We start from the raw sequence: 9,223 nt of genomic DNA, 5'->3' as shown, positions 1-9,223 counted from the left end.
TTGGGGTTCAAGCTGTAGATTAGAACAGCAATGCAGCCAGTCACTAGCTCTTATCTCTGCCTCAGGCTGGACTGTGTGATCCTGTCTCCATGAATCCTGAGAAGTAATATGCAGACTGCACTGCTATCCACCAAGCCTCAGAAACCTTTACTGGTCTAGATTTCACTGCTCCTCATATTCACTCAAACTGCTATGATTTCCTCAGTGCAGCTGGAGACTTATTGCTACATGAGACACTTTGCTTCTTATATAATTCTCTAGTGCTGGGATTAAAGGCATGAGGTCTGTTGTTCTTTTAGAGTGATTCACTCTTATGTAGCCCTGGGTAACCTTGAACTCACAGAGATCTGTCTGTCTGTCTCCTTAGTCCTGAAATTAAAGGTGTGTATCACCACTGCCTGGCTCTGTGGCTAGCTTTGTATTTTTGATCCCCAGTGGCTTTATTAGATTATAAAAGTGTATCACCAAGGTGAGCTATCAGCAATTATTTAATTGAAAGCTGTACTAGGAGAGTAGGACAAAGATTAAAGTTGCTGACATGTAGAAGTCCTAAGGACTTCTCACCATATAGTGAGGTCTGAGAGCAAATAAATCTTTCTTATAAATAGCAGTTGTTGCTATGTGAATATAATGAGTTATTAGAGAAATAAAAATGAAATGTAACACATTTTACTGATAATAGTTCAAAGCTCCAGAGCAGAAGAAATTTCTAATTTAAGAATAAACATCTGAGCTAAAAGGTTTGCTTTAGTTGGCAAAGTGATTTCATTGAAAGAATGAGGACCTAGGTTTCATTTCCAGATCTACATAAATGTGCCAATGTAGAAACATGCATATATTCCCAGAGCTAGGAGGTAAATATAGGAACATTCCTGAAGTTGTTGGGATAGTCAGTCTAATCTAACTGGTAAGAATCAAGCCAATAAGGGATCATGTCTGGAAGGAAGACAGTGTTCCTGAGAATGACACAATATGCATATCCTCTTGCCACTCTTATTCACTTATATGCATATATGTGAATTAGTTTACACACATACACATATATAAACAAGCAAACAATAAAAGAAACAAGAAAGTAAACAGACAACTTCTAGGAATTAAACATAAGGGCAAAATTTCATAGAACAACTATCCCTAAAATAAAACTAGAAAATAATGGAGAACTCATTTCATCTTGAGGTGTCAGTAAAACTGAAAACAAAGAACAAAATCAGTAAATAAATAAAACAATAATAAATCATGAGTTTCAGCAAGCTAATACAGAAGTTGATATGATAAAATTATGGAAACCATTAAAGAAACAATACATACAACCTTTCATTAAACTAAAATGAGAGATTTCTTTGAAGAAAGTCAGAGTGATGGTTTAGTCAACAAAACTGTATAAAAACAAGTCTGTGTAAAACCTGTTGTAACAAAATTTCATTTGTACATAAATGATTTTGTGTATTCTTTGAAGATTTCAAATAATGTATTTTAATCATAGTATTTTCCATACCAAATTATCTGAGGAACAACAACACCTCAGTATATTACCAATTACCAAACTTCAACTTTTTTTTCTCTATCAAAAATCCAAAACAACTTTTTCCACTTCCAGCATTCCCTCAGTTTTTGTTTTGTTTAATGTCTCTAATTCAGTTTTCAGGTCCTGAACCATATCCTTCAGATGTTTAATTGTATTTTCATGGCTTTTTTTGGCTTTCCTTGATTTCTTGCATCTTTTGATTTTTCTTTTCTTCCATTTCTCTGAAGGATTTTCTGATTTCCTCTCTTAATTTCTCTATCATCAGCATGAAGTTGTTTTTAAGGTTGCTCTCTTCTGCTTCTTCTGTGTTGGGATGTTCATGTCCTGTATGTGTAGGGTCCCTAGACTCTGGTGGTGTAATATTGGTTTTCCTGTTGTTGTATGTGTCCTTATATTGTCATCCTCCCATCTGTTCATCCAGTGGGTACAGTTTGTGTCACTTCCTTTCCTGGTGTGTGTGGGTCCAGTGTTCTCTTCAGGTGTGTGCAATTGACTTTGATACACTGATGGGTCTCAAGTTATGTGCAGGCAGGTCTGAAGCACTCCTTCTCCAGATGGGTGAGAGCATCACAGGCTCAGAGATGTCTGCAGTCTCTGGGATGCTTGGTCTTTAGGGGTTGAGTCGTCCTGTCACAGACCCTTGGGCAGGAGTTCCCAGAGTGGGCAGGTAGAAGTTGAGCCCCAGGCAGGGGCTGAAGTAGGTCACCTCTGCATTTTCTGCACTCCAAGGGGGTTCGAACAGCCCAGAGATCTCAGCAGATTGAGGATTTTTAAGTCAAAATGGATCAAAGATCTCAACATAAATCCAGCTACATTGAACCTATTAGAAGACAAAGTGGGAAATACCCTTGAATTAATTGGTACAGGAGACAGCTTCCTGAAAATTACACCAGTAGCACAGACACTGAGGTCAACAATTGATAAATGGGACCTCCTGAAACTGAGAAGCTTTTGCACAGCAAAGAAGACAGTCAGCAAGAAAAAAACAGCAGCCCACAGACTGGGAAAAGATATTCACCAACCCCACATCTGACAGACAGCTGATCTCCAAAATACACAAAAACTCAAGAAGCTAGTCTCGAAAACAACAAACAATCCAATTAAAAAGTGGGGTACAGAGCTAAACAGACAATTCTCAATAGAGGGATCTAAAATGGCTGAAAGACACATAAGAAAGTGTTCAACATCCTAAGCCATCAGGAAAATAGAAATCAAAACAACTCGGAGATAACATCTTACTCCTGTCAGAATGGCCAAAATCAAAAACACCAATGACAGTTCATGTTGGAGAGGATGTGGAGAAAGGAGAACACTTCTCCACTGGTGGTGGGAGTGCCAACTTATATAGCCACTTTGGAAATCAATATGGTGAATCCTCAAAAAAATGGGACTCAGTCTAACACAAGATCCAGCAATTCCACTCTTAGCTATATAACCAAAGGAAGCACATTCCTACAACAAGGACATCTGTTCAACGATGTTCATAGCAGCACTATTTGTAATAGCCAGAACCTGGAAGCAGCCTAGATGCCCCTCAACTGAAAAATGGATAGAGCAAATGTGGTACATTTACACAATGGAGTACTACTCAGAGGAAAAGGACAATGGAAACTTGAAATTTGCAGGAAAATAGATGGATCTAGAAGAAACCATTCTGAGCTAGGTAACCCAATCCCAAAAAGACAAACATGGTATGTACTCACTCACATGCAGATTTTAGACTTAGAGTAAGGATTACCAGCCTAAAATCCACACTGCCAAAGAAACTAATAAACAAGGAGGACCCTAAAAGAGACATACATGGTCCACTGGAGAAGGGGAGAGGGTCAAGATCTGCTGAGCAAATTGGGAGCATGGGAAGAGGGGGGAGGGAGCTAGGAGAATGAGAAGGGGAGAAAAAGAGGGATGCAGAGGACATGAGGGAGCAGAAAGTTTCAATCAAGGGAAGAATAGATGATAACAAGAATGGAGGTATCATAATAGAGGGAGACATTTTTGGTTTACAGAGAAATCAGGCACTAGGGAAATGTCTGGAGATCTACAAAGATGACACCAGCTAGCAATCTAAGCCACAGTGGAGAGGCTACCTTAAATGTCCTCCCCTGATTATGAGATTGATGACTGACTTATATGCCATCCTATAGCCTTCACCAGCAGCTGGTGGAAGTAGAAGCTGACACCCACAACTGATCACCGAACTGAACTGGAACCTAGATGCAGAGAAGGAGGAATGAAGAACACAGGGGTACAGACCAGGCTGCTGAAACCCACAGAAAGAGCTGACCCAAACATCCGGGAACTCTTGTTTCCCAGATTGATAGCTGGAATACCAGCATGCGACTGATCCAGACCCCAGGAACATGGGTTTCTGTGAGGAAACATCAGAGATCTACGCGACCTCCTGTAGAAGTTCAGTACTTATCCCTAGCATAGCTGTCGACTTTGGGGGCACATTCCATATAGAGGAATACACCGTGAGCCAAGACATGCAGGGGTGGGCCTAGGACCTATCCCAGAGGATACAATAGACACTGATGACACCCTAAAGAAGGCCTTACCATCCAGGGGGAGCAGAAAGGATTTGTGATAGATAAGGTTTTAGTTGGGGTGGAGGGGCAGTAGGGGAGGATGGGTAGAAGCAGGCAACTGGGATTGTTATGTTAAACCATCCTGTTTCTAATTCAAATAAAAAAAGTTGGAAAAAAAAATCCAAAACAAAATCCAAGCAAACATATTTATAATTTAGAGTAGCCATGAGGTTGGGTAGTTATGGTTCCTACTCTTATTTTAACATGTTATTCCATATTTATTTTGTATCCCTGAAAGGCCTGCTCTTTTCTGAAATGGAGAAGGAGTGGATTTGGGGGAGAGACAGAAAGTTGGGGAGGCCTGGGAGGAGTAGAGAGAGTGGAAACTTCGATGGATATGTACTGTATGAGAAAAGAATCTTTTTGTAAAAAGTAGGTGACAAATATGTATATATTGAGGATCCATATTGAAAATAACATTTGGCCAGGTGATGGTGGCACCTGCCCTTAATCCTAGCACCTGGGAGGCAAAGGCAGGTGGTTCTCTGTGAGGCCAGCCTGGTCTACAAAGCCAATTCCAAGACAAGCTCCAAAGCTACACAAAGAAACCCTGTCTCAAAAAACAAAAGCAACAGCAAGAAAGAAAGAAAGAAAGAAAGGAAGAAAGAAGAAAGAAAGAAAGAAAGAAAGAAAGAAAGAAAGAAAGAGGGAAAGAAAGAAAAGAAAACAGCATTTGACTTCATAAGAACACTAGAATGCAATGGAAAAAAAAGTCGTTTGGTTTTGGAGCAAATTGGTATACTATCTGAAACTTACTACAACAAAATAGCCCAAGTCAAAGACTTACTACATTTCAATGAGTTTGAAAATGTTGTTAGACACCAGTAAAGTACTTCCCTGTGGCTACTGACCAATGAGACCTTCTCTTGCCTTTTGACTACGCTTTGTACTGTCTTCTCTCTGACCTAGGTTCTAGACCTTTCTTCTTGGAGCACTTACTTCAGAAACATTGTCCTTGTGAATTGTGTCTGTGTTCTGTTATGAACAAAGTCTTTTCTTTTATTAAGAGAATAAGCATTTTTATAGAACAGAAATATCTTTCATGAAGCCTGGAAATCATCTCCTAAACCTTTAATCACCATAGAAGCTGGAGCTATCTTGTTTCCCACCAGGTGCCTTCCTCACACTTGTGAAACTCCTGGCTGCTGTAAAGCAAGAAGACTTAATTGTCCTTTAAAGAGAGCCAATTATCAGACTGAAATCTCCCCACCCAATTCTTAAATTTTTCCCACTGCTTTGTTTCAGTGAAGTTGACATCAGACTGGATTCAGGACAGTCACCTTAGCTTCCTTAAATTTTGGATGTTTAATTTTTTCCTGCATACAAAATATATGGTTAGTTTGATTGTCCACATGACATTAAGTAGCATCATCTTGGCAGGGCAGATGGCTGATTAATGGATTAATTGACTCCTTCTATGGAGTTGGGATTACCAGTTCATCAGCTGTCCATGGTCTGAATGAATGAGAGGCAGCACCCTGTGCAGGAGTTTACATACATCAATCCATGGCTCTCTCTCGATGTGGTGTGACTAGCGAGTTCAAGTTCCTCTCTCCCTGGAACTGCAGCCAAATAAATCTTTTCTACCTTAAATTGTTTTTTATTGGGGTTTTCAGATAAGTCAATATAAAATGAAATAAGAAAACAGTTGTTGATTGTGTAACCAAGGAGGGTATAAGACATAGCATGCAAAAATAGGATGTGTACCAGGAAAAATATAAATAAACCCTTCATCAGACTGTGGAAACAATAACTGAAACCATCTGTATCAGCTCAGGACACCCCACGACCAAGTTCTCACCACAAAGATTTCCTTTCCAGGGGTTGGGGGACATAGGACAGGGAATGAGAGACAAAGACAGGAAACAGATGATGAGGGTGAATGGGAAAAGAACAGAGAACAACCAGGTAGGGATTTTTGTGTGTGGGGGGGTGTTGTGCAGGGGTCAAAGTGACTGCCTCCAGATAGAGAGGAGACAGACTTGGCACATAGGAAAAACGGTGGATTATAAAGTTAAAAAGAGAAACCCGGTGTTAGGATGAGGTGTTTAATTTTAATTAGACATGTTAATGAGATGAGACCCAGGGGCCTATTAATTTCTGGCCTTTGATAGCCTCAACCTCAGGAGCAGAAAGTGGCCAAATAAGGAAATAGATCTTGGTGGCTGTCTTTAGGAATGTAATCAAATTGTTTTTAGCAAGTAAAGGGAATGCAGGAGAAGTGCAAGGTCTGCCAGAGCGATGTTTGCCACATTTGGACTAGCTAGAGCCCCTTTGATACCAAAGATGACCTTTACCAAAACTTAGATTACCAGAGAGATGACACATTCAACTCAGATTCTTTAGCAAAATACTAAATATTATAGAGTGGCTTAAGGATGGAATTTTTTGGGGGGAAGGGCAGGGGATTATATCTCTGGATTCTAAAAGTTTAAGATTTTAGTGTTTTTGATGAGGCACTGTGTTCTGGCTTCCAGGGAGCTACCTGCTCAATATAGTCTCATGGTCTTTCCTTGGGAGAAAGGAGAGACAAGAGAAAGATTCAGACAGTAAGGATGAATGAATGGATCTGTTTCCCTCTTCTTGTCAAGTCATTTATCCCATTATGGGGTCTCACTTTTGTGGGTTAATTTAAATCTCATTTCCTCCTAAAGGTCTTACCTGCAAATACAATAACCTTGAGGCATACAGATTTAATCCAATAATTTACTGGGGAGGGAAATGAAAACATTAAACTCAAAACAGAAATCTTCCATTTTTAAATGAGTTATATTATACTCAAAGGAACAGATATTTCTGTCTGAGAATCATTTGTTGAAGTATACTTAAGGAGTATAGAATAGTCAAACTAAGAACTATCGTTTTGGGGGGCAGTATCTGGTTTTCTCTAGTAGTGACTGGAGCATATATATTACTTCATAGGCTCCTGGAGGAAAGGAATTCAGACAGAACACTGCAGTGAATGAAGCAGTGGAGAGCTTAATTAGAGCAAACAAGGACAGAAAGGCAAACTCTTTAGGAAAAGTGTGGTATGATGAGAGCAAGACACTCCAGATCCTGCCTATTGCGTCTTGGAGTTGCACAAATAATGGGGACCAGACCAACGAAGTCTATAAACTAGAAGAAAGCTTTATTCCAAACAATGTGGGGTACCCAAAACTTCTAACAAGTTAAGGTCACAGACAGTTATTTGGCTCTGTGACCCCCGATGAGGGATCACAAGCCACCTTTTATAGTAAAAGTGCATCCAGGGTGGGGAGTGAATCTCTGAGATTGGCAATTATGGATAAAGGAGAGAGCATTCCTGGGGTCAGGATTTACAACTCCTGTGGACTGCATCCCCAGAATCATTTGCAACCTGTGGTTACAGGGTGTTAGTTAAGGTGTTTACATAGTTTGGATACACTCTAACTCTTTGCCTTTCCTGGGATAATGTAGGGCAAAAGGTGAGGTAGTTTGTTTCAAGGTCATTATCAGACTATAGGCATACAATGTTTCATATTCCTGGGGCCTTCCCTGCCCACACCTTTCCTTAAATCTCTCCGACTCCTTATTTCTCTCTCATGTACCTTTCCATGGAGGGGCAATTCCATAATATAGCCTTTTTTTGCTAATACAAAAACCTATGTTACCCTGAAAACAGCTTCAGTAGAAGCATTAGGTGAATGCCTGTACAAAGATTTAGTTATCAGCAAATTTCAAACATAGGAAAAGGGTAATAGAACTCTGTGTATATTTTCATTGGTGGGAAATCTTGATCTGCTTTTAACTGACTCTGCTAGAAACTACTGCCCATTATTGTTTTCAAGTCTTGTTTTAACTCACATGGGCAGTTCACAGCTATCTTCATAGCTTGTTAAACAAGCTATGTTGTAATAAGCATGCCCACATACTATTCATTTTGAAGTTATATTTATTCATTTGTTTTTATCTTATGTGTATGTGTGAATATCACCATTCTAGATTTGTGCAGCACCTGTAAGCCTGGAACCTGCAGAGTTCAGAAGAGAGCATCACACCTGGAACTGAAATTACAAACTCTCTTGAGACTATATGATTGCTGGAAGCCCAGGGGATGTTTCTTGAACTCTTTATGTTGTATTTTGGGAGCTCTTGATCAGTACTTCTTTGAGATAACTTCCTGACTGACCTAGCTAATCATTTGTTAACAATAAACATAAAAATTCATGTATGAAAGTAATATAAAGCTTACAAATCAGTTGTCTCAGATTTAAGATGTACACATGGAGATATAAGTCATGCCTGGTACTAGAAACAGCCAACTATACAGGGCTAATCAAGTCATGAGTTTTTGAGGATAATCTACAATGACTACTTTACAAAACCATATAATCCATAACTATGTTCTAAATATTTGTCCCTATACCTACTGATAAGTTTTGATTTCACAGTTCGTCAAGAAAACTTTTCTTTGCACAAGATGATGACTATTATGAACAACCACAGTCAGTCAAATGAAGACTAATCCCAATGGATATGTCTATATCACAGCCCTATGCCTAATGCCCAAGGATCATTGTCTAATAGGAGGCAGAATGATTTTAAAAGCCAAAGGAGCAAGAAGTTTGCTGTGAGAATATGCCTCCTAAAAATGTCAAAATTATACTAATAAAGCCTCACCCACATGACTTTCTAAACATATGCTGAACAAGGAAAACAACAGTAGACATGGTAACAAGGATGGAGGAAAGCCATACATAAAGAACTACACATAACAAAAAAATGTTGAGATTGGGAGAAATGGTCTCCTCTAGGGAAAAGCACAATAGTTATTCAACTCCAAAACATAAGCTCTGAATTGATGGAGAATGCTTGTAGATTCAGGGTACCTTTATTCAGATAAATAGCTACCAAACGCAAGCCAGAGGATGCCCAGGAGCAGCAAGGCAGAGAAGCCAGAAAGAAGGAGCAGCAGAAGGGGAAGAGACTGTTCCATGTGCTCACGGCTGCTTAAGAGCCCATGCTTCATCAATCTGACCTCACCTTGACCACCCCTTGACAGGCGTGGTCAGGCACACCTGTAGCCAGGCCTCTCCCTATACTGAATACATGAATAAAAGTAACAGTATGATGACTGATCAGTATA

The sequence above is a fragment of the Cricetulus griseus genome, assembly GCF_003668045.3.
Source record: "Cricetulus griseus strain 17A/GY chromosome 1 unlocalized genomic scaffold, alternate assembly CriGri-PICRH-1.0 chr1_1, whole genome shotgun sequence".
Classification (NCBI taxonomy): Eukaryota; Metazoa; Chordata; class Mammalia; order Rodentia; family Cricetidae; genus Cricetulus; species Cricetulus griseus.
The sequence above is the reverse complement of the archived record's forward strand: the minus strand, read 5'-3'. Positions refer to the sequence as shown.